At 42.3% G+C, this 26,723-nt stretch overlaps 1 long non-coding RNA gene across 2 annotated transcripts in view; it reads left to right on the top strand.

Moving 5' to 3' along the window:
- The window catches only part of LOC144529431 (uncharacterized), a 112,030-nt gene that overhangs the window by 45,294 nt on the left and 40,013 nt on the right, over positions 1-26,723 (top strand). For both annotated transcript variants that reach the window (XR_013502990.1, XR_013502991.1), the window contains exons 4-6: positions 9,567-9,695; positions 10,070-10,140; positions 14,100-14,154. This is a non-coding gene — a long non-coding RNA (uncharacterized LOC144529431). The remainder of the gene's footprint in view (positions 1-9,566; positions 9,696-10,069; positions 10,141-14,099; positions 14,155-26,723) is intronic.

Raw genomic sequence — 26,723 nt, 5'->3', positions numbered from 1 at the left:
ATTAAATGGCTAATTAGCATATATAGCGTTCTGTGTTTTGTCAGGGTAAAAGCTATGGCAGCAATAACTTTTCCTTTTATATCACTTGTTTTTGCTATCTATGCAAATGTGAGTAGTTTGTGATGGTTTTAATCAGTTAGCGAGTGTGTTTGTGAGCATAAAAGAGAGATGTTCAACATACCTTTTACAGTAAACAGCTGAGAAGAAAATCGGTCCTGCAGGCATGGTGAAAGAGAGAGATAGAGAAACACACTAATGATTGTTTTTTTTTCCGCCACAGAAAGAAAAAGAGACTAATGATGCTTTTTTTTGTTTGCAGTTGACATTTTCTTTGAAGACTGATAATGAAGCTCCACATATAGGTGCAACCGCAGCCAAACTTATCCAAGCAGTTCTCTTACTTAGTATCACTGCTGTTAGGTTTCACCCAGGAATGTACTGTAGGATAAACCCACATGAACCACTTCTTAGTGTGCAGAAGTTTTGTAATTTACATAAGAATTCAGAGTCAGCAAGGACAAAGCAAATAATAATGAGTGTGGTTTTTGAGTGTGTTATTGATTTTTTCTTAATTTGCATTTTTTTTTTGCCTGTAGGCCTGTCACACAAGAAAGTGGCACTACAAAATTTATCTGCGAAGCTTCGCAAAAACCCTTTTAGAAACTCGCTGGGCTACTGTAGTTGGTTGCTATTGCTAGCATGTCACTTACATTACATTAGATTTCATTTAATTTAGCTGACGCTTTTATCCAAAGCATCTTACACTTACATTAGCTTCCCTGCACTTCCAGCACTTAACACGTTTGCTAACTGCTTTCTAACTGTCAGTTAGAAAACAGTTAAGAAGCTAACAAGTTTGCTAACTGCTTTTCTAACGATCCGCGGTCTCTGGGGGACGCGGGACAACATCGGGACGGTTGAGTTTAGGAAAAGAACAAAGGGGAAAGTTAACGTCACACGCCGGGACACGATCCGCGGTCTCTGGGGGACGTGGGACAACAACGGGACGGTTGCGTTTAGGAAAAGAAGAACGGGGAAAGGACACGTCACACGCCGGGACACGAACCACGATCTCTGGGGGACATCAACGGGACGGTTGAGTTTAGGAAAAGAACAACTCTCAGAGTCTCTGCAACGTCATTGCTGCCGGGGAATGACTGTAACTGCACTGTAATTGCTCTTTCTACCTTTACATAGTATAGTTGTGATGTACAGAAGTCCTGGCGGCTCGTTTAAAGGCACTGTGTCCGTTTCTGAATACGGCTGTGTGCATTTCTCTGTGGGCTGAGCCTTTTGATACTTTCACAATTTATATAGTACCTAGACCAGCTTTATAATAATAAAAAAATCATGGAAATCTCACTTTTTAGATTATTGGACATTTAAAGCTTTAGTGCATAACTTCTTGATATTAATGAACGTCCGTTACATTCACGCCATTGCCAAATAAGTTGCTACAAAGCTAATTAAGACTATCAGCTCCACATAACTCTCTTTGTATTTCTCAGTATGGCTATGTTCATAAGATTATGTCGTCCAGTGACTTTCCCGCGCAGAAACTCGAGTGAAGATAATTACCTCTTCCATCTTTTCAATTCCATCTTTTTTTTTTATCCCTCCGTGTCCTCCTTGGCTACTAGCAACTGCGTGGAGGAGGGGTGGGGGCTGTGCGTGGTCACTGAAGGCTTGCATCATGTGGACGTGCCGACAGTTTTGTTTTCATTACTTAGAATTCCTCATGGGGGCGGCAGAAACTACGCACTATAGCTTTAAAGATGATCATGGCCCTGATTATGAAGGTCAGGGATTATGCTCTTTTATGTACCACCACATCAGCTGTGCAGCCACAGTTCTGCTGGAAAAAGGGAAAAAAAATAGCAAGGGATAGCGATGGAAAAAAAGTGCAGTATAAATAAAAAAAGACAGAGAGAAAGAGGTGGGAGGGATGGGAATGGAAAGAAGGATGAGGTAAGCCCTATGGGAGAGGCCTGCGTCGACTTGCTATAACCCCTCCAACCACCTCCTCCTCCTCCTCACTTCTTTCCTCCATCACTTCTCTTTCCAGGGCGAGACGACGAGAAGAGAGATTAAATAAGAGGAGCGAACATAAAGGGGGAAGGAGTGACATCAACGGTGACATCAGGTGGGAGAGAGGTCAGAGGTTGAACAGATGATACTTTGTTTTTTGCAGTTAAGGACAAGAGTCGATGTCTTTGGAATTTATCGGAGGTGAAGACTTCAGAGATGTAGACGCTCTGCTTTGTTTGCTTTGACCTGTGCTCGTGGGTGTCCTCAGGGCAGCCTCTCGTGTGCTTCCCCAGGGGTGAGGCGATTTGAGATTAACTTTGGCCTCCTCCGCCCTCCCATTACCCCCCCCCCTTTTCTTTGCTTTGACTGAGCCTAAACACTCTCGGGCCGGCTTGTGTCCCATGGCGTGTGTTTTTTTGGGATGGAGTCGGCCCGTCTGTAAACTGTGTCTGACCCCATGTGTCTTGAGGGCTCTCCCCATACAAACTCACACACACACACACACACACACACACACACACACACACACACACACACACACACACACACACACACACACACACACACAAAAGCGCTCCCGTAGTGGGGTACACACTGCTTACAGCATGATGTGACGACTGGCTTCTCAGTGAAAGGCCTCTTTGATTAGGGGGTGAGCTTCATCATCTCATGCGATGCTCGCAGAAGGAAATGGCGTATGATCAATAGCAATAGAAATTCACACTGCATAAACTTTTGATTCACTTCACAACTGGCAATGAATGTACTCCACAACATACTTGCTCGGCTTTGTTGTGCATTCGCAAGAAACATCATTTTTACAAACTGGTAATTCATGTGGATTTACCAGCTACGACGAGATTCATTATCAAACATCTCTGATGAAAGAATGTGTGACTGAGCAACATAAGAGCACAACAGCAGTTTACTTTTTAATATTTCATTTTTGGAATGCACTGTATCAAGAATAACATACAAGGCGATAGTTGTGGTATTTTGGCTCAGGCTAATCACTGTGTTTGTTAATAGTCTTTCTCCTTAGAGGAAGGCACATTTACCCTCCCAGTCCCTAATGTAATAAAAGGCTTTTAGCAACTCTTTCAAATGCATCAGGACTGTGCTTTTCCCTATTTCCTTTGTATCTCATTAATTTCCATATTTAATTAGCTTGGCTCATTAAATGCCATGCACACAGGAATGTATGCAGGAATAATTGTATGCAATGTTATAGACACAAATTATCCATAATATTCTTGTGTGAGTTGTGACAGAACATGTAGGCCTTGTTGATTAGTCCACTCTAATAGACATGGCACTTGATTTGTTTGTCTATCAGTGTGTATGTGTGCCGTGTGTACCCTTGGGTGCTCAAGTGTGCGTGCACATGTTTATGGTATTGTGCATACAGTGTGTGTGTGTGTGTGTGTGTGTGTGTGTGTGTGTGTGTGTGCCCTAGTGTGCCAATCTATCCGTCAGTTCTAAACCATGTTAAAGAGTGAAATTGCCCATCAGCTCTAGTAAAAGCATGGCTGACAACATGTAATCATGGTAATGAGGGAAAACAAATCATTGTCACATGTGGGCAGACACACACATACACACACTCCTGGTCAGGGCAAAAAAGATTGGGTGACCAGAGATAACAGGTAATACAAAAATACAACTCTGTATCCTTCTGTGTTTCCTCTCTTTGAGTCTTTTTGCCAGGAGCAAAGCTAACACGTTCCACTCAGATTCACAAGAGAGCAACTTTGTCTTAATTGTCTCACTTGTCTCCATGCTGCAGTCTGCTTTTTTATACATTGCATCAAATGAATGTGTTTTCATTCTCCCACTCAGATATATATATAAACTTACAGTTCTGTCTCGATCACACATTTGAAAAGAACTATAGGTGATTTTTAATCATGCACCATGGTGAGACGCGCGTGAATAACTCTGACATTTACAATTAGCTGTTGTCAGCAGTCAAAGGCAGTAGTGCAATTTACTAGGTACACATTACTGTCATAAATGGAAGTGACAACAATTGGATATGTTGTTTGAAAGTGGCGTGATAGCGAATTGCATTTGACCCTGTTTGAGTGTGCTCGCTCTTGATAGGCGAACACCCTTTATTCAAAAGAGATAATTGTTTTTGCAAAATGTTGTTCATGCAGCAGGCCCTGAAACGTTTTGGAAGAGCCGGCGTTGATTAACAGTGTCATAGTGCTTGACATCTCACGACCACGCAGCTCTCACAATCAGAGCGCTTCCCTGCATTAAATGTCGCTCTTTTATTACCCCTGCGTGCCAAGGGTAAGTGTTAAATTAGTGTTTTTCTTTATCATTATCTTTGCCGTGACAGATCCATTCAGAGTGGAGACACTGTTCTTTTGAGCAGGGTGGGAGACGAGTGAGAGGGTTACAGGAGTTTCTGAGCCCAAACTTCTGAGGCAGTGATAGTTAAAGACTAAGGAGGTTGAGTTGGAAAGGGGGGGGAGGAGCAGTTTGGGGTTGCAGGGGGAGGTCGGCCTCTCTGGTCTCTTTGGTCTCCTTGCTGTGGTTTCCCCACATTTGGCTGGCAGACAAGTGTATTGTGCATGAGTCCTCTCTGATGTGGTGGTGTGATGATGAGTAAGCACAGATATGATGGAGTGGGTATGTGTGTGGTATCCAGAACCCTGCCTGACACATGGCCATAAGGAAATTGAGAGGCGGAATCCACGAGGGAGTTTGGAATATATATTACGGAGCGTTTAACAGGCCAAACTTTTCCCCCCTTTCTAATTAGAGGACAAGCTGTGGGTTCTGCCAGTTACGTAACCTCTGAAGACTTCCTGGTGGAGGAGTGATATGTTCAACATGACACATCTGGGTAAATTATTCATAGATTTGGTGCACGTTCAAGGATATAGTGGAGGATGAACTCACCTTCTCCATTCTTTTTATCTGTATGAAATCGTTTTCAAGACAGACACTCATGATGTATATCACTGGTTATAGCTTTCTCCCAAACCTTTGATGTTGATCTCCAGCATGGGCCTTTTCAAATGTTCAGCACAGCCCAAAAGCTTAATGTATGTCGAAATTTGCGCGAACCCAACCAAATTCAAGCCCGGGGGAATTGTGAGAAATTACAATCGGGTTTGGGCAGAGAATCAAGGCTCAAAGTCATTAGGATTCATTCATCTGGGCACCATGGCTATCTGAATCAAATGTCACAGAAATCCATCCAATAATTGTTGAGCTTTGGTATTTGAATAATGTTTGCGACCTTGCCAACCCTAAAGCTACACTGCTGGTGTGGCAAAAGGTTTTGTTTACCAGTATTTGTTTGCGTCCTAATGGCACTTTAACCTTTGCGCCCCAGCCGGGTGTACATCTTTTGGTTCTCAGTCATCTCAACACAGGGACATTTCTAATATCTAAACTGAGTGTAATTTTCTAACTTGTAGTATCATGCTGTGCCACGACCCCCACCCACCTGGCACACCCAGAAGATTAAAACAAACAGTCCGGGTTAATTGCACAACATGTTCAGTCCAGCTCAGATGGTGTGTTTGTTCAGTCAGAGGTTTGGAGTAGCTTTGATTGAGGCAAAGCGTTTGAGTGGGTTCAGGCTGTGTGTCATTGAGGTGGGCCTATGTTCATCATCATCAGCTCAAAATGACGCCAGTACCGCCGCTGTTATCGCAACGTCTCTCTGTGGGTGGTTTTCCTCTGTGTGTGTGTGTGTGTGTGTGTGTGTGTGTGTGTGTGTGTGTGTGTTCTTTCAGAAGTGGGATTCAATAGTGCTACTGCCCTTGATCCCTCTCACTCTCTGGCTCTATTTCTTTTTTCTTTCTCTCTTCCTCTGCTTTTTTCCCCGTGTCAACGTCTGTAACTCCCACAGAACTCCCAAGCCGCTGAGATTCAGAGGAAGTCCTTCCTGGGATTAATACACACACAGAGACACAGGCACATACACAAACTTCCTCGTCAGATTTACCCCCTCTCATTCGTCCTCCCACAGACATCCTGTTTGTCTCCCGCAGCTCCTCTGCTCCCTCAGATGAACATAAGCCAGGGAGGCACGGAGTAAACAGAAGAGGAGTTACTGAGAAGAAGGCAGCACGGAAGCACGAAAGCACTAAATACTCCTAAAAAACAACCGCAATTCAGTCGGGTCTTCGGCTCACATTATGTATCCTCTGTCACTTTGCTCTTGTGTTTTTTCTTTCTATATTTAGAACTGGTTGACGCTGTGGATCCAAATTCAGTGACAATCAGTTTTAAACAGGATCTGGGACCTCGCCAATCATATTACTGCCACGTTTTTCGAGCAGTGCTCCTGGAATGAGAGAAACTTTGTTGATTTTTTCTGTAATCAGTTTCCATTATCTCTCGCCCCGGCGGTAGGCATCAGCTCTCCGTCCTGTCTTCTCATCCGTAGAACGGTCTATCCAATCCATTTTACCCATCTGCCAATCTCCATCATTTCGATCTTGGTTTGTCCTCTCTTCCCTCTCCTCTCTGTCTCCCTTCACTCTATCCGTGGCTAATCCATTACATCTTCTAATGATTGTTGTTTCGCTCTATGAAGAAAAGTGTTGGGCGGATTGGCATTTTCTGAAGCCTTTTGTGTGTGTATGTGTTAGTAACTATCACCTCCACCATCTCCTCCATGAAGCCTAATCTCATATACTGTAGCTTCTGTATGTTCACAGAGAAATTACAGCCATAAGAAGATTTTCAATGGCAGAAGTCAAATGATGTCAGATGGAAAAATACTTCTGATTACTGTGGGTCACTGTGTTAATAAAGACTCACTCGCATTTCGTTGTTTTTATATGAACGAATGAACATTTCTCTGTGTGGGATCTCTTCCCACATTGATTATTTACAGCTTTTTTGCAACTCCAGTTAGTCATAGCAAACATTTTAGTCTCCTCTTCAGATTTTCTTCCATGTTTTCTTAAGAAACAAAATCGAAAATACCAAGAAAGAAATACCAAGTAATCTGAAATACCAATTCAAAGATCTTTCATCACATTCTACTGCAATAGCTGGTATTTCTAACCATAGGATAGTGACTTTTGCAGTGGGTAGTGCCAGAAGTTCCCATTTATTAGATATTTATTCCCTGGCCTCCCTGGTTCCAGTCTGCCAAGCAATTATTATGTTCTGAGAATATTGACTTTGGGTTAGGACAGAAATCTGTTTCTTTTTCAGTTATTTTCAGCATGGCACAGAACAGTAGGCTGAATTGTTACTATATCAGGTCAGGCTTGAAAAATGTAATCAGTTACTCTTTACATATCATTCATTCAGTTGAAATTACTGTGAGGCTCTAAGCACTTCCCCACCCCTCCAGCCCCTGCACCAAACTGTCCCAGACCAGTATGTCCACTTAACACACATAAACACAATAGATGTAATCTAACTCCTGGTATGATGGCGAACAAGCTGAGCCTCAAAATGTTTACCTGGGTTAGTAACTGTAATGTAAGTGTTGAATTTCAAATTATAAAACATTGATAAAAAGTTACTTAGTAATCATTAAACCTCAATTAGATAGGCTTCTTACTACCAGTGTGGTCAGTATTAAATCTTTGCATTGTCATTGGCTCAGGACCCCATGAATCATTCAGGGTTTCCCTCTCATTGTTGTGCTTCTACATAGAGTAAGGGCTCCTGCACACTGGCTGTGTGGCGTGAGCGTGGCATTTCTGTTGCATGTCAGTTGCGTGTCGGCTGCGTGGCGTTTTCTATGTCTTTGCACACCAGCCAACATGTCTGACGCAGTGCACATGTATGTTTCCCATAAACATAAACATAAATATATACTTATTTGATAACAGCGAAGACAACGTCGACAGTATTGACTGCAAAATAGGCTACAGAATATTTCGTTCTGTATTGACAGGTGCAATATTTGAAAATCGATAATTATTTATTATTATTTTTTTAAATTACATTTGTATCTGCATTTATGTCAAAACCTAGAGACTTTCAAACATCAAAATGTCATTTATTAAATGTATTTGTGTCAAAATGACATATAAACATCTTTTCCTATTCTATTTTGCCTGGAAACACTTCCAACACGCTTGCGTGTCGCGTGAAAAATAGGTCCTATTTCTAGCATGCACGTGTTTTCAGCGTGGCTTCAGCAGCTGACACGCTCACGCCATGCAGCCAATGTGCAGGAGCCCTAAGGCCGGTTACACATTGGATGTGTCGCGCGAGCCGGCCGAAAACGCGTGCATGCTAGAAATAGGACCAACGCCTATTTTTCACGCGACACGCAAGTGTGTCCAGGCAAAATAGAATAGGAAAAGATGTTTATATGTCGTTTTGACACTAATACATTTAATAAATGACATGTTGATGTTTGAAAGTCTCTAGGTTTTGACATAAATGCAGATATAAATGTAATTTAAAAAGAAAATCGATTTTCTAATATTGCACCTGTCAATGCAGAACGAAATATTCTGTAGCCTATTTTGCCGTCAATACTGCCGACGTTGTCTTTGCTGTCTATATTTATGTTTAACATGGTATTTCATTTTATCAATGGGAAACATACATGTGTACAGACAAGGCTAGCAGCAGCAGCGCCGCGTCAGACACGTTTCTGGTGTGCAAAGACATAGAAAACGCCACGCAGACGCCAAGCAACTGACACGCAACAGAAACGCCACGCTCACGCCACACAGCCAGTGTGTAAAGGGTTAGTATCTTGTTTTTGTCATTCTTCGCCCTGCTTTTAATTACATTCATACATTTAGTGATTTTACAACTTTGTCCACAGAAAATTAGACTTCATTATTCCTGTGCATAGCAAAGATTACATAACTATGGCCTAAGAATGTCCCTTTACAAGGACACCTGCGAGTCTTCTTTGCCATACATGACTCTATTACACTGACAATGACATTAACTGTGCAGCCGTAGAAAGCTAGTATATTGGAATTGCAGGTATTCCTGAAGATATTACGAAAACTGGCAAAAGATATGGCTTTCATATTGCTATCTTACCTTACCACACACACTGCATGCTGCAAGGATACAATCGGAAAATATAAAACATCTCTTCATCTAACAGTTATAGTGCCCTTGAAGTCGTAAAGGGCCATTCTGAGACAAATTAGCAGTTGTAGTCGCTACGCTGGAACCCCCACTGTGCCAGTCAGCGGCGCTCCCCTCTGATTTAAGATCATGAGCCTTCAGTGTTCAGCCACATCCACATGACAACTCTTTCCATTCACATGTTTTATGGAATCATCACTGTCGCCACCCAGCAAATGAGCACAGCGATATTAAGGACAAATGCCACTGTTGAATGGCCCTGCGAAACAATGCTTTTGAATATTTCATCACTCTGAAAAAAAGCAATATTAAAGCTGGGGTGGGGGGGGACACCACACACACACACACACACACACACACACACACACACACACACATCTCCTAAAGCTGTGTGGGTGTTACAGTGCTGTACCTTACAGGGAGGTACCGGGATTAGCAGTCGGCACTTAAGCGCTGCTGTGGCTGATGGGTTGTTTGTGTTGCAGGGTGCAGTTTCCTCAGCACAGCGAGGTCTGGCTGCCAGAGGGGCTGTGGAGCGCGCTGGCTGTGGCCTCTGCTGACTGGCTTTCTACACAGCGTCTGTGGAGGCAGAGATAAGCAGCGACAGACACATGGTACACACATTGTTGACGTATGACGTCATGGGTGGATTTTGTGTGTTTGCGCGAGAGTGTGGTGTTTTTTGGTTCATCTATTTTTAAGAGCTAGGGGGGCATCTGGGTGAGGTTCCAACAAGATCCTCCGGGGCCAAAAGTTCAGAGAAAGACAGAGAGAGAGAGAGACAGACAGACAGAGAGGAGCGAGTGACAGCTTGTGTGGATGAAAGCAAAAGTAAGGGGATGAAAGATACGTGGGATGACGGTGAAAATGCGGCGCATCGCAGTTGGTTATTTTCCATTTACTCCCATTGCATTTTCATAGGCTCTGGTCACAGAAAATAGATCACCATGTTTATTATTAATCTAAACATCTCCCTTCCTCCCACTAGGTCGACCGACCCTCAAAGCCGTGCGACCCTCCCTTGCCTCGGAGGCCAGCCTCCCTGCAAGGCAGCTCCAGGTAATGGCCTGTGAAATGACTGGGCTTTTGTTGGTCGGGAGGCTCGCTGGAGGCCCGGGTAGCTTATTTATGGAGCTTCTGTGGTCATTCTCCTGGCCTCGACACCTATAAATACACAGGGAAGGTTAGCCTGCTAAAACAAACAATGATGTGAGCCCGGGCTGTCTGAAATAGAATATGCAATTCTGCAGCTCAGCCCGCTATAAAAAGAGTTGCAGTCTATCTTTAGGTGGGAGGGAGATTAGATTTAGAGTTGCGGTGTGAGTGCTGTTTCAGATCTAGTGATGACTTCAAGACTTAATAAGACAGTATTAGAATTTAGACTTTATTGACCTGAACTATAGTTAGTATTCAACCTCCACTTTCATGAAATATGTTTACAGTGGGTTTGTTCATTTTCTCTTACAATGACGCAATGCGGTCAAACCTCTTATATTCCATGGAATTTTCTTGGAAATCAATCAGGCACAGCTGGCAAATGTGCTTCTCATTTGTATGATTTATATTGTGATTTTTTAATTTAAATCTCTACCTAGCTACCACGGCCCAGAACACATCAAAATCAGGGTGTATTTGGAAGAGACCAAGTGTCAGTGAAATAGGTGTTGGCAGGCAACTTCCATATGTTAAACCTGGACAGGTTTCAACACAGTACAGTACAGCAGCACACGGACGCCAGCGGTAGGAGCTACGGTAGATCTCCATAATGGATATACAAGGAGCTCTTGTTAGTGTCTGGTTTTAGCTGAGCAGAGCTGAGCACACAGCAGACAGGACTGGAGAGCAGCCCAGTCCTGGAGATGGCAAACGTGGTTAAACTGATAAAACTGTCATTACCGTGTTGGAGGCAGCTGGCGAGGTGCAAGGGCGAGAGAGAAAGAGTACAAGTAAAATATGAGTGAGAGCACATCCTGTCAGGGTTGCTGGCTTGTAGGAGTTTAGACCAATATCCTGGGCCGATATTGGTCAGTCATGGTTCTGATATTAGAGGATACTGCCAGACCAAAGCTAGAGAACGTATTTCTATTTCAGATATTGGCCAAAGAAACTATCCTATCCTAGAAACTATATTATTAGAACATGCTGTTCTTACTTTGAACCATCAGTATGACTATCATTATTACTCACCAAGATAACTGCCAATATTTGGAAATGTGGCAACATCTCTAAAACAAAAGCAGTCAATCAGCCAGGTTTTAAACAAAGCACCAGGTTAGCCAAACTTATTTGGAAGAGAAAATGAACAAATGGTAAAATTATAAACCAAACTTTACTTTTCTCTTACAGCTTATAGACAGACTTCCTGGTTTAACTTTGACCCACTATATTTTCTAGCTAGCTGTGTGCAGGTGGCTTTTGTACAATGGAGTTTGCTAGCGACATTTGGTGTGTGTTCACTTTGGGTGGTTTTAATCATCTGGCTAAACGTTATTTTGTTAAACAATGTCGTTTTTCTTCGATATCAATTACTTTACTTAACTTACCTTCTACTTAACAGATAGAAGTGATTCTCTCTTCATTGCCAAACAGTAATTTATCCATGTCATTTAGGATCAAGGGGGTCCCACCAGAGGCACATGTAGCACTGAAGTTGCTAACATTAGCTTGTTGAGAGTCTTCATCTTGACTATTTCCATTGTTATGTTAATCCAGGACGTGACTTTGTTTTTTTGTTCCTATCTCAATTAACCTGTTGAACAGATGTCATCTATATTATATCTCCAGATTTTGTTAAAGTTTAAGTCCCCGAGTGTTAGCCTATCCTGTCATTAGCTAAATTGGAATAGAAATGATGGACAGATGGATGGACCTGCTCAATCAACATGCATTTCATTAGTTTTAATGGAGCATTTCCTTTCTTCATGGTCTGCTGCTCTTTCACAGGTTTTTCCACTATGAACAAACAATGAAGGAGCCACTGAAAATGCCTACATTTTTGCTATCAGCAATTTACGTCCAAAAATATCAGTATCGGCCTTGAAAACCCATAAAGGTCAAACCCTAGCAGAGTTAGCTCCTGTAAAATCAAACATGCTGTTCTGCCGTGCTGAGAGGGGAAAAGGGGAAGAGTGTGAGGGAGGGCTTGGAAGGTGTTATGTTGCAGCGTGGTGCCAGGGGAGCTGTGAGGCTTGGCAAAGAGGTGTGTGTTCACATCCCCAGTTTCCCTACTGCTGCTGGAGAAAGGGGTGGGATGGAAAGACAGTAGGTGGGGAGGCTACGGAGGAATATGCCAGGGACAATTTATCTTTCTATCACTCTCCGGCGCTAATCAAAAGCTAAATGTGTGGCTTGGTTGCAGAAAAATACGCAGCACCTCAGGTTCATGGTGTCATTACGTGTGTGCATCTCTAAAAATGACAACCCCTCAAAACATTTTCATCCCAGGTGTAAATAAACCACACTGATCTGTCCTGCTGGTTTGGACACTGCAGCTGACCACATATGGCTGCAGGATATGAGTATGTAAGATTAGCAGTTGGTTGCAAACCACCACATGAGCGTTCACACCATATTTTAGACAATAAAATGACTTATACGAACCGTCTCCTCTTATGTTTTTGCCACTACTTTGTTTTGCCAAATGCATTTTAAGGTTAACGTAAATGCTGCCTGCTTAATGCCACTAGTAACTTTTGTTCCAGTCCAGGAAGTGTTTTAGTACAACACACAAATCACACTGGAGGTCGAGGGTTGCATCGTGGTCCCACCTGTTGTAATCTTGGAACCCATCGGCCAACAACCTGATGATCATTTAGCCTCTGGGTACAACCTTAGACTGTTAATATTAATGGACAAAGCATCCGTTTCAGCGAAGTGCTGCAAATGCGGGCCCTTAAACCTGCATTCTATCTGAATTCCAGAAGGGGGCGACACGTGCGGTTGCAAAAGGAAGCCGGTTTCTGTAGAAGTCTATGAGAAAGTGACCCACTTCTCACTTGATTTATGACCTCAGTAAACATTTTCATAATGAGTTTATGGTCTCAATTGCTAGTTTGAAGTCTTCTGCAACACAGAATGATGTTAATTTTTTGAATTATGGTCTCGTTGATTTTAAAATCGGCGATAAAGCAGCGGGTGGTTTAGGGTTTAGGAAGCTTCGTGAACCATTTTCTTTTTTCTGAGCCCACTAGATGGGGCTCTCTCGTCAACAAAGAGTTGAAAACACACTGAATTGCCATTCTTTAACCTTTTTCTTTGAACATAGAGCGCCATCTAGTGAGCTCAGAAAATAAAGAATTTTAGGTCTCAACAATATATCAGATAATATCTATAAACAGATAATGGCATATGAATGCAAATAAATAAAAAGCTCAATCGTCGCTAGAAAATTGCCGATGAGTTTCGAGATTGCATTTCGGCCAATGTGTTCCGCCTCTTCTGCACAGGCTATTTACCTGCATGCAACCAAAGTCCGCTCAAATGTGATTGGTCAATACTACTCAGACTACAAACCCAAACCAGAACGCTTCCGATACCAAAATCTTGTTCCATTGCATTCATATGCAGATATCTATTTAAATAGAGATTACATTTGTGGTAAGGTTTAGGAAACAACAGTGTTTAGATTAAGGTTAGGGGACAACAAGTAGTTTTGGTTAAATATTGGAAAACTAAACACATCCTGTCTTGTTGACTTTTTCTATGTTTAAACAATACCTCCATCTCTTCCTAATCTTAAACCCACATTAACTGATGGGACTTTGGGGCAGCAGAAACATGCTGTGAACACAACCAGGGGCGTCGGACTAGGGGGAAAAAGGGGACTGAGTACCCAGGGCCCTCTTGTGAGGAGGGCCCAAAAAGATGCTAGAATGAATAGCTGTGGATGCGGGGAGGGACCCATAGAAAATGCCTTTCTACAGGGCCCAGAATTTTGTGCCACGCCCCTGAACACAACCCTGACATATTCACCTCACCGTTTATGGTTGCTTATTTATTACTTGCTTTTTTTTTTACAGACACAGAGCTACATTGGCTGTCCTTTGGAGTTGTGTTTCTTGCCGCCTGAGTAACGTAAGTCCAATATTCACACATTAATTTTGGCCTACTGAGGACAATATGCTTTTTAGCTAAATGCTTCACCGGCTAGTTGCAAACTTTTCCCATTGTTTGGTGCTGGGCAGGTAGTGTACAGTGGGCTTTTCAAGCAATTTTTTTTAAAACAGCTGCCTGCTCTCTTTGGAAATGATGCGCATGAGAGCAGTGATAGTTTTATGGTTGCGGGCTATAAAACCAAAACAGTTAGCAGAAAGATGCTGAAACACTGTGTAGAGCTGAGGGGAACTCGGATAATGATTAGGTGGGTTCATGACTACAGTTAAGTGACCCCTTTCACATTAAACACACTCTCGTTATCCAGTGTTAATGTAAAAATATTGATTAAACCCCTTTAACCAAGTGTTGAGTGCTTGAACATAACCGTAAAAAAACATAAATTGTTTCCTTTGATGTTGGGAAAACATTAAATTTGTTGTCAGTGAACATTTTGCGGCTTTGCAAACATTTTCTAATTAGGACATTTAAAAAGAAATCATACTATGTTTCTCTCAAAACATGTTTACTGCTGCAAATGAGTAGAGACAAGATTGTTCATACAAAAGTACACCGTGCACACTGCAACAAAAATATTATTTCGAGCATCATATTCAGCTCTAAAAATATATTTTTCTTAGCCTTTTGAGCTTGAAGAGAGAAATTAGGTCAGAACTACAGATGAGATGAGAGACTTGTTGTTGAAGGTTGTGCGGAAGCCTGTTGTTTGTTTGAATCAGCCGTCGCAAAACTTGAAAGATGTGAAGTCTGACAAAGTGTGATACTACCGGGCTTATGCTGTTGATTTATTGTGTGAAATGATGTAGAATGCCTCACCTCCAATGCACCGACTCTGTTTTGAACAGATTTCATTGGCATCTATTAACCAGGACAGGTGCAGGTGACGAAAACTGTACTCTTTGTTTTTGTTTTTTTCATGGGGCGGGTGAGTCGTCCTTTAATCACAAGGTTGGCGGTTTGATCCGCAGCTCCTCCTGTCTGCATGCCAAAGTGCCCTTGAGCAAGACACTGAATCCCACGTTGCTTGCGATAGGCAGGCTTTGCATAGCAGCTCCGCCACCATTGGTGTATGAATGTGTGTGTGTGTGTGTGTGTGTGTGTGTGTGTGTGTGTGTGTGTGTGTGTGAATGGGTGAATGTGAGGCAAATTGTAAAGTGTATTGTCAGGTAAGCTAGAAAGGTGCAATATCAATGCAGGCCTTTTACCATTTTGTGTTTTACATTACTACACCACACATATGTACCGTATATATTAACATATTATTGTATAAAGTGGGAACTTTCTTTTGACCAAGTATCCGTATGTTAGTATGAAACAAGGCAAAATAAAGCACACCACTGTAGTAGAAGCAAAAAAGTCTTGTTATTTCAAGAATGACAACGATGTTACGACAAGCCTCGTTAAGATGAATATTTTTTACAATGCGCTTGTATACAAAAGCATGCAGTATGCTGCAAACAAACGCACACACACACACACAAATGCTGAATCAGAAAGTAAACCCGATGCCCAGAGGCTCCCATTATTGTAGTGTGAAGTCAGTTGAGGTCATTAGGGTGATTTTATGAATACAAAACAATTTCAAATAAAGAGGCCGCCGTGGTCGGTCCAGTGATTAATCCAAGATCTCTTTGTTGGAACGTTAAATTAGTCTCCCACTTAATGCGTATACCTAATACTGCTTTTTAAACACAAAAGAAATAAAAGGCATTGATTGTGAGCGATCAATAGAACGTTGCCCCGGGGGGTCTAAGTGTTTGAACATACAACAAACATTTGAACATCGTCGTTGTAAATTGCTGTTCTTCTTGAAAGCGCCCCTCGCGCCTGAGTCGGGAGGGAGAAGACGGAGCGATTGAGGGGTGAGTTTAGGTGAGGCGAGGAAGGGAAAGCCGGGTGATGACACCAGAGTGAAACTCAAGGTGTTGGAGCAGAGGACTGGCGCTCTGTGGTTTGGGATTCGCTGATGTTTAGTGTGATCTGTCTGTCACTTTGACTCACTGTCAACAGTGTTTACCCCCGATAGAGGCCTCACCTGCTGCTGGGATCAGGCCTGTAGTGTGGTGAGAAGTGGCACAGACAGTTTGGTGTCATGTTGTCCAGAGCTCGCTTTATTGGCTTCTGGCAACACTGGCCACGCCTACTGTTACATTCATGACCAAAATGTTGGAATTACTCGCCTGGTTTGCATGCACATTACATTTCTTCCTCTCAGAGTAGCATTACTCTCTGCTGCCCTGCCGTCCCTGTGCACATGAAAGGATGTTGTCCAATTTAAATGCTAATTTCCTCATGGCAGGAGAGTCGCTGTTTGGGTAACATAGGCTTGAAAATGTAGATTAATATACTGTTGGTCTGACATTATTTGATAGAAAGAGTATTTACTTTATCGTTTTCATTACTGACTACTATGGAGTATCAGGCGGAAAAATAATAATAGTTGGTGCACAAAGAACAATTTCTAATTATAATGAAACAAATTAACAGAACATATTGTTAGCACTTCCTTTAAACCCACTGCAGTTCACACTTCAGGCACTTCTCCAGGGACCTTTAGAAACTATGGAACCTTACCTGTGTTTTATCCAGAAGAACCAGGGTTTAAATTGAATTCCTCTGCCATACAGTAGTTCCTGGCTAGCCTGGGAAAACCCTGACGAACTTCTGGGAAATTTGAGATTTGCTCTGCAAGTCAGTCTGACCGAGAGCCCATTCAAGCCCATTTCCAATTTTTCCAAATCGAGGCACCGATCACAACCGTTGAGGCGGGCTTTACACGATGACGATAGTGCAGCGACGGTGAGCAGCTTTTTTGTTTACATTCAACATGACGGCCACGAGCGCAGCAACCGGTGATGCTGCTGTCGCTGCTACTGAAGGACTTGAAGGACTATCCAATTGCGCCCAGAGGCATTTGAGCGGCGTCCGTTGGTGACGCCCCCTTTGGAAATGGGCTGTGAATGAACCTTCCCCAGACCCACTCTCAGTTATAACTGAGAAGGGTCTGGTGTCAAGCAGGCTAGTTCCTGGCCCCCCAAAGAGTTCCAGGAAAAATCTGAGTGGAGTTTGCAGTGCTGGACATCGCTCACGGGTCACAACACAAACCTTGAAGCTGCTACAGTACAACTTAAGCAAGCACTGTGTGCCACTTGTATTGATCATAGGACAATGGATTGACATTTCTTGTACCACTTATTGACATGAAAACAAAGTTAAATGCAGTTCGACTTCCTAACAAGTCTAAAAAGAGCAAGATGAAAAGAGATTGTACAAAAAGAAAAAGATATCTGCAATTGAGGAAACAAAGTAAGTGAACAGGAGAAATAAAACTGTATTTGCTATTTTCAATATGGTTCAAAGCAGAAATAGACATTCATGCACATTAAGATAGAGATACCTGTAGAGTGTCAGCTTCTTTCCACTTCTGCATGTCTCATTTGCATCCGTTCATTACATACACTGAAACATCAGAGTAGTGCAACAGTAAATACAAGGACTGTGTTGATTCTTTCTCGTGTGTGAAAATACTTTTTTAACGCTTAACAGACTAATTGACCTAATCTTTATAGCTCTTGAGATGCAGCGGAAATGAGGGCAGCAGTGCACTAAAGGGACTAGTTTATTTCCTAGTTTCATACTTCCTGGAACTATTGGTTGAAAAGGGACATTATATTAGATTGTCCATGGCCATGGACTACGTTCTATTCTTTTTCCACTACATTAGGGTACACATAATACTGTATACTGTACACCAACTGATAGCAGTATTGGCCAGTATTGTTGAATTCAATGGAGCATAACATCTGTATAAAGAAGGCCTGTTTTATGCATGCTGCATTTCCTCAGTTAAACTGAAGGAAAAATTGTGAGATAAAGATCACAACATACTACTACTACTACTGGGCTCTCCCTTGATGAATGCATTGTGAGGGCAGTCCCAGACAAATTCAGTGAGAACCACAGCACACATTTGTGCTACGCCATTTATTTTGGTAAATATGACCCTCTGTTTTTTATAAGGCCTGGATGCCTTCTAATTTACCGGACGAGCCACAACAACCTGTAACTTCAGCTCCAATTGCTACAGTAACTTGACACTTATTCATGACTAATCTGTGAGCACAAGTTAAAAAAGAAATGTCTCCTGTCCCCTGCCGAGTGTCACAGACAGCTCCACAGTCCGTCTGACAAAAGATCTGCTTGTTGTTTGATGCTGATTTGACTGATTTGGCATCCTGGTCCTCTCCTAATGATGATGTTTTACAATTAGCTGTGAAAACTGTGCAAATGTTTTCCCTCAGCTTGGCAACTGTTCTCTTTGGCAAAGTGCACTATGTTTAGAGAGTGTGTGTTCTTGGCCAAATCAACATTTATGATAGACTATCCCAGATGGGATATTGCAGATGGTCGCATGATCTGGCCTCTACTGGGACAGTTTCAGTCCTACCCAAACAGTGTGCAATATTTATTTGTGAAAAAAATATTACACTTCCCATGAAAGTGTGTGTTTTGTATAGTTTTTTAGCTTCCTCTGCAATCGATAAAAGATAATATGAATATGAGTTTTGTAAGATAATCAGTTGTTTTCTTACTTTCCTGCGTGAAAAATCCTCCAATTGCAATTCACACATTCTGTATCACCTCTTTTCTGCACCATCTTCATGACACACACTTATAATTGCGCACACACACACACACACACACACACACACACACACACACACACACACACACACACACACACACACACACACAAAATCATTCATATCCGTTCAGACGTTTACTGCAGCTGTTGTTTGTGGCACAGCCTAACTGCAGCGTTAATCATTTCTGCATGGTGGAGAAATCTGCCCATCCCTCTCACCCATCTCACAATTAATCCACATCCTCCACGCTTGGAAGGGTTAACACCACGAGTTGACAAATTATTCCCAACCGTCCACAAACCCATGTAAGTGCCTCTCCGGCTACACACAGATTGATCGATTGCTTTGTTTATCAGTCATAAAACTATTAACAATCAAGCTTTTCTTACCCCCCCCTTTTCTTGCATCTCTCTCTCCTTCTAGAGCAGTTTTCTATATGGATGATTATACATTCATTAATGCATGGGTAGTTGTGCGTTAGTCAAATGATCCATGTGCGACTGGGATGCAGTGAACACAGATTACTGCACAGATGCCCACTGAGGAATCTTTTAATTAACAGCGTGGTTTACGTCTCAGGGAGGACCTCTTTGTGTCGGGGGAGGAAAGCGATGGAGGCTTTGGAGTGAAGGATGGAGATGGAGATGGAGATGGAGAGACGGGAGGAGAAGGAGAAGGAGAAGGAGGGGGTGACCCAATTCTCCAGGGAACTGATTGAACGTGACAGCAATAAAAATAAAAATGTTGAGACCTTATGCGTGAGCTGGAACAGTATCTGTTCAGCAGAACTTCAGTGTGACCCTGCTGGGGTCAGACACCCTCTTTGATTTATTGATTTTTTCAACTGCAGCTTTAACTTGACGCTACGGCTCTGCTATGTGGATTGACTTCAAGTTTCAATCTGTTGCATAATGTGTCACCACACTGCAGAAAAAAATAACACTTGTTGTTTTTGTCTGTGTACTTCAGCTCTTTGCATCTTTGAAGGATGTGTGCTGGGATTGTTTTTTTTATTTTCGGTATGTACAGGCTGGCCTGCCTGTACATCTGTGTCCATCCTCCTGCTGCCCGAACCCACACTGGCATTGAATAATACATCCAGACATGCTGTCAGAGATCAGTTGTCCCTGAAAATATTGTATTTCACATTAAAAGCCCCAGTTCTGCAGATGAGTACAGAGTTCTGCAGACAATTTTGTTAAGCTATGCTCAGACCTTGCCTGAGGGCACACTCTGGTGAGGTAAACCTGGCTGGATTAAGGTACATATGCCCATCCAATTACTGAACTTCAGTGTTTTGAGCGTGCACATGAAATGTGAGGGAATCTGAAGTGCTCAGGGGCAGTGTTTTGTGTACTTTTTTTAAGGATGAAGATGAGGCCAAACAGCACCAACGCTAGCATGGAGCTGGCAAATAGCCTGGGGTTACAACTTTTCATTACATTTTGTTTTAACCAAGCATCACCCTATAAGTCTGTATGCACCGCTGACTAATTGCTTTACACCGGCTATTTCTTTCTACCCGCTTGAAAAGCTCTCATAACCAGGTCCTTATCGGAGACAGTGTTCCTTTGGATAGCATCAATTATTGACACTAATACTCAAGTCTTTGCCTCAGCCAGGGTGTCATAATCATTGGGTGCAGATAGAAATAAAAGATTCATCAGTGTGGTGTTGTACTGATGAAAAGCGTTCTTATTGAAAGTAGCATGCCAAGGCTCTGTATAGGAAGAGCCAAACAGAGCGAGAGAGAGAGAGAGAGAGAGAGAGGGAGAGAGAGAGGGAGAGAGAGAGGGAGAGAGAGTATTCCAGCAGGGATTAGATAACATGAGTTCATCAGGTTTACCGTTATGTTTCCTCCCTGAGGCGGCTGTGCTGGCATTTGTGTCTGTGGATGACTCTCTCTCTCTCACACACACACTCTCTAACCTCACTTAACCATCTGACCGCCCTCTCTCTCCTGTCAGCTCGGCAGCAACACATAACATGTAAATGTCATTTGAAATCCCTCCTCCTCTCTTCTCCTATTCTTTTAACAGTGTAAATTGAGGTAAATGTAATCTGGAAGCTCATGGGCCGCTTGCTGCAGATGATGATCTACGTCCGTTTCCGCTGCCGTCATCGTGGGTTGTTTGTTGTGTGTTGTGTGTTTGTTGCTCGTGCAATTGCCCTGCAATCCTTGTTTGTAGCAGCTCTGTTTCACACACTTCGACTGCCTTCACACATTCCATTTTTTTTCCCCTCTCTTTTGTTTCGTGTCATCAGGAAGAAAGACGAGAGGAAAGTGGTAGAGATTAAAAGAACAAGACGGAGAGGAGAGATGGCGAGTCGGGTGAGAATCACAGAGTGTACAACAAAATCTGCTCTAGAAAGTTGAACAGGCGTAATGTTCTTCTGCCGGCTGACAAGCTGGTAATTAAAAGTATGGGAAACTCCTGCGAGGGATACGCACAGATCTGAGCACAATTCAGAGGGAGGGATCAACAAATGTTACGGCATTGTATGGGACAGTTAGCGCTCGCGGCTGCTTCTGATGTTTATTCAATCATCTGTGTTTTTTGTTTTTGTTTTTTTCACTCTCCTTATATTTTATGCTTCATTTTTTTAGAATATTCAGATTTTCATATTTTCAATTCAATGAAACAAACATTAACTCACAAAGACATAACTCCAAGTCCCTTCCCTGACCCACCCACTTACAAACTAAGGAAGACCCTACCCAAAAGGAGTAGGTGATTTAAGGAAAAAAAAAAGAAGAGGCAATGTAGCTTGTCCTGACGACCAGTGGCGTATCAACTCTGGTAACCTTATTACCTCAGATCAGATCTGTTATATGAGTTGGCAAGGTATCCATATAGGCTAAATAGGGCTGCCAAATCTCGAGAAAGGTGTTGTATTCATTTCCAGTAACCATCTTTTATGCTTCATAATTTGTTTGCAGCTAATATGGTTTGAGCCTTTGTATTACCTTCCCTCTTTGAAAAGTCTATAAGAACGTATCACACACCTTTCCTCGCTTTTTAGAACCTCATTAACTCTGAACCTGTCTCTGCCATTTCCCGCCCTGACTTCTGACATGTGTGAGGCTAAAAGTGTGTCCCAATAAGGGAGTGCTGCGTTGAATAGTGGCAGCTAAAGAGGCGCAGGGCTTAGCCGATCAGTAAGACACAAACTCCTCACACCAGCGAGATTTCAGTCCCAGCTTAAAGGCTTCAGGGAAATGGATTTGGACTAACATCACATGAAATTGCTTCTTCAATGTCTCCTTATCTAGGCAAGGGGAAAATCTCAAAACGGTTTTGCAAGTGGTTTTACTGCTAAAAAACATGCAATCACGTTTCACACTTTTAAATTACATACTTAGCTATTTTCTTTAGCAGGGCAGAGGGTCAAGTGCTTAAAGATTTGTCCCCTTTCAGTCTTTTTCATAAAGGTGCAATATTCGTGTTATCTGACTTTCACAGCCAGACGACTGCCCATTCTAAAAATGCATATTTCTGGCAGATGAATACTGATGAGTGAGACAGACATACATGAACACACACACAGAAGTATACACACATATGGTGGTCTAGTCCCTGTACGATTGAAATTGTGCAGAAAAACAAACTCTGAAAGGCATGATGGTTCCCTTCTGAGAGACTTAAACTTGACTAATCTGATAAGTACAGCGCTGAAACCAGCACGTAAGCTGACTGTTGTTTGTTCACCTGAAATGTGGGATATCAGCAGTATTTATAGTTAAAGCCACGATTTCTGCATGCTTGACAGTCCCATTCCCCAAAGGATGCCAAACATGCTCACATTTGGAGAAATGGAGTCACACACACCGTTCGAGTGATGAAATTCAGAAATGAAGTCATGCATCATTATTGCAGCAACACCCACGAGGTTTGTGTGATTTGTGTGGTTGGTGTGGTGGTGATGGGCCTACGTATGTGGCGCTGGCATCATCACGTTCCCTATAATCAAGATGGTGATTGGCATCTTGGGTAACAGTGACTTTTTTCAATTTTACACATCCCAACATGCGAACAGTCTGAACAGCGTAGAAGAAATCTGTATATATGTAATATTTTAATAGATTCAGGCCACTGTATAGCTTGTTGTGATAGCAGCCCTGTTACATAAGGACGCTGCTGTATTAAAGAGGTCATGGGAACATCCAGTGAAGTCCGGCCATGAAGATTTTCAGCTATCCAGGTCATAGCTGTTTCACAAATTATCAGCCACAGGCAGACATGGCAGGCAGTTTCACAACGATTCACACCTCACAGTGTTTCATGTGGCCACAGTTTCATGACTGTCCTGTGACCTAAATGACTCACATATGACTTCAGCCAAACTCTCACGCGACATAAAGGTGTGGATAACCATCAGAGGTTTGAATGGCTAGGACTCCCCAACAGTCTGTAAATCCTTGACCAATCAACATAAGCAAGCAGCAAGTCCAATTTTCTTTAGATTAGTACTTTAGTGTATATTAAGCAAAACCCTACAGGAACCCAATGTGCTTAAAAGTGTACTCCACTAATTCAGCATTGCACTCCCTATAACTAGGGATGTCCTGATCCCAATCACAGTATCGGATCAGAGCCGATTTTGGCATTGTTTAACTGATCGGGGCTCGGCATTCACCCCGTTTACCTTGCTCCGATCATGTACATCAGCTTGTAGTTATCGCTGTCTTTAATTACACACACCCTGCGCCACAAACGCACCACCAGAATGCCTGGATGCCGGCACTTTCAAACCACCATGGCGCGCGGCCACTCACCAGTGTCTGTTCAGAGAGTGTCTCGTAGCTTGCCAGCCCTTGGCAACAAGTAAAAAAAGTCTGTCTTTTTTTGCAGAAGCGCATTACTCCAATTCTCAACACTTCTTCTGTGATTCTACCAGGAAACCACGCCTACAGGCTGTTATTCTCTGGAGCCGACATCGGTAAACACAATAAGAAAATTAAAGATTGACTAATAAGCGCAAGAGCTATCACTATGTTTAGTTTAATCAAATATTGACTATTAAGCGCAAGAGGCGTCACTAAGTGTAGTTTTCGTTGTCCAGCGGGGAACTCTTTGGTTGAGGGTGGGATCTGAAGAGAACTGTTTTGGTATTGAGAGAAAAGACTCACTTGCTGCACTAAGGTAAATGTATTAAGCTTAAGACATATTTGAGTTACTTTGTTGACTTAGTTATTTTTGTAAACAATCTGAGCAATTACAAGTATTGGAATCGGGACTCGGCATCAGCAGATATTGAATATTAAAAAAATCTAATCGGATCGAGGGGTCAAAAAAGCTGATTGGAACATCCCTACCTATAACATTGTCAGGCTCAATACAAAAGTACTTAAATGAATGCATCAGAACCAGAGCAAAACCTGGTGACTACATTACCCACAATGCAACTCCCCTGCTGACAGTTCATCAGATGGGGAGCAGGCTGTAAACTCACTTCTTTCTAACCTCCAGATATCTTTAATTTCCAAACTTGTAGTCCTCGGCCCCATGTGACATCACTTTAGGCATTTTATCAGATTTTGTGTGGCTCCCTCTGGAGACGCAAAAGGCTTTATACTACTTTTATTCACATACTGTATGCACATGTACTCTCCAAGACCTGTAAACACAATTTGCTCTGTCAAATTGGTGGAGTTCCCCTTTAATTAATTTTTTTAAAGAGACACCTAATCCCAAAGGAACTTGAGAGTCAGCCATGCCCCGAATAGACCCGAGGATTAATTAGATCCCAAACTGTTTGAAAAAAGCAGCAATATAATAGACCTAACAATGTCCTAAAAACAAATGTGTTAATGTGTTTCAAAGACCAATTTATAGAAATAATTGAAACTCCTATTTTCCCCTCCTGCACCAAGAATAAAACTGTAGCCAACTGGGCAATAAATAGAAGATAATGATTTTCTAACCAAACATAGTTTCTCCTGTTGTGATTATAACATTTGGATCCACTTAAGTATAATTTGGACCTGGTCCCTGGTTCCCCAGAACCGAGTGAACCCATGAAGACATCTAATGTCCAAAAGCACTGGTGCTACACTGCTGGTATTGTGATGAGATTGTGAGAGAAATTGTGGAAGTGACTGTTGGCAAATGATCAATCTTCCAAAACTGAAGTATCCTGTCTATCACCAAGTGCATTGAAAGAAGCAGAATGCAGACAGTGATTTATAAGCACCGATCTGTGTTACACACCAGGCTTCTCAGACAGGTGCAGAGCTACAGCATTTGGCCAGACGATGCTTAGTCATTTGAATTCATCTCATACTCATTCCCAAGCACTCATATTGATCCTGGCCAGCTGGGCCAATGCCCATAGACCAATCAGCCAAAAGAGCCTCCAGCGGTTGATTTTCACAGAAACAGTGCAGAATACACAGGCAGTGAGGAGACCTCCTGCGGTGAACCTCCAAAGAAGGAATCAGCGGGCTTGTTCAAGTTATACCTTAACTACAGGGCATCCTAATTACCAACACCTTTCTTCTTAATCAAGTGGAAATTAAAATACATGCTTGCCACCTATTTCAGAGGGTTTTGCTCTTTTCTTTTTTTTTTCGGTCAATCCATGATGTCTGTTGTTAAACTTCTTTCTTTGGGTTGCTTGTATTTCCCAGGAAAGACCTACCAGACAGTGTTACGACAGCAAATGTACAGACTTTGAAGACCTTGATGTAGATGAAATCATTATTATGAAATAGGAACTGGAGACTGAACATGACGAATGCCATTTATTTATGAAAATGAGATTTAATCTGAATATGATGAAATTATTACATTCTTGCACAATGTCTCTGACACAATTTCAGTCCCCACTGAGTCTGAGCTTTGGTCTGGCTGCCCAGAGAGCAGCAGAACTTATTATAGAGAGAAAGAGGCTAATCCATGGAGGATCTGGTTACCATCACACAACACATTCACTCAATCTAGCAGCAGAACTGACTCTCTCTCTCTCTCTCTCTCTCTCTCTCTCTCTCTCTCTCTCACACACACTGGTTATATATGTATTACAGATTCAGATAGAACATGACTCACCACTCCTCCGTTGTCCTCTGCTGTTCACCACTTTTGATCCTTAACTGGTAAGCGAAAATGATTCTTAAAAATAATTTTTTTAAAAGCGACAAAGGAAAAAGCACAACTTGCTGAACACACAATAGTAATCACAACAACAACAACAACACGCACGCGCGCACACACACACACACACACACACACACACACACACACACACACACACACACACACACTCTAGGGTGTAACCCTCCCATTGGCCTAACATGTTGAATAACCTGTGTTGCATAACTGAGGTCAGATATAAAAAGAGGCACATTATCCCCTAAGACACACACACACACACACACACACACACACACACACACACAAATTTTACGCTCTATCTAGGTCACAGAGTACAAGAGAAATAATAACACAGAAGTCATTTCAGATTACATAGCTGAGATCAATAGCCCTCACTGTCTGAGCATGAAAGCTTCATTTTGCCCTGGCCTTCGCATGAAAAGGGCTGATTGTAGCCGGGATTTACTGTTTTATGACATGATGATAATGATGATGATGTGTCCCCCACACAGAAACCCCCCCACACACACACACACACACACACACACACACACACTGAAATATGCAGCATGCATCATATATAATCATCAAATTATGGAAAGTATAACTGAAGATGTGAACAAAAATGTTAAACAGGATACAGACATACCTCATAAAGACAATCATACTGAAGCATGAAAATACATTTACACGGACACAACACTTTAAACAGTAGGCTGTTGATAATAGTTCAACACATGGGTTTATGATATAGGCCTAATATGTCATGTTCATATGAAAAAGGTTTACA

This window comes from Sander vitreus, chromosome 14 (genome assembly GCF_031162955.1).
Source record: "Sander vitreus isolate 19-12246 chromosome 14, sanVit1, whole genome shotgun sequence".
In the NCBI taxonomy this organism is placed as follows: Eukaryota; Metazoa; Chordata; class Actinopteri; order Perciformes; family Percidae; genus Sander; species Sander vitreus.
The sequence above is the reverse complement of the archived record's forward strand: the minus strand, read 5'-3'. Positions and strand labels throughout refer to the sequence as shown.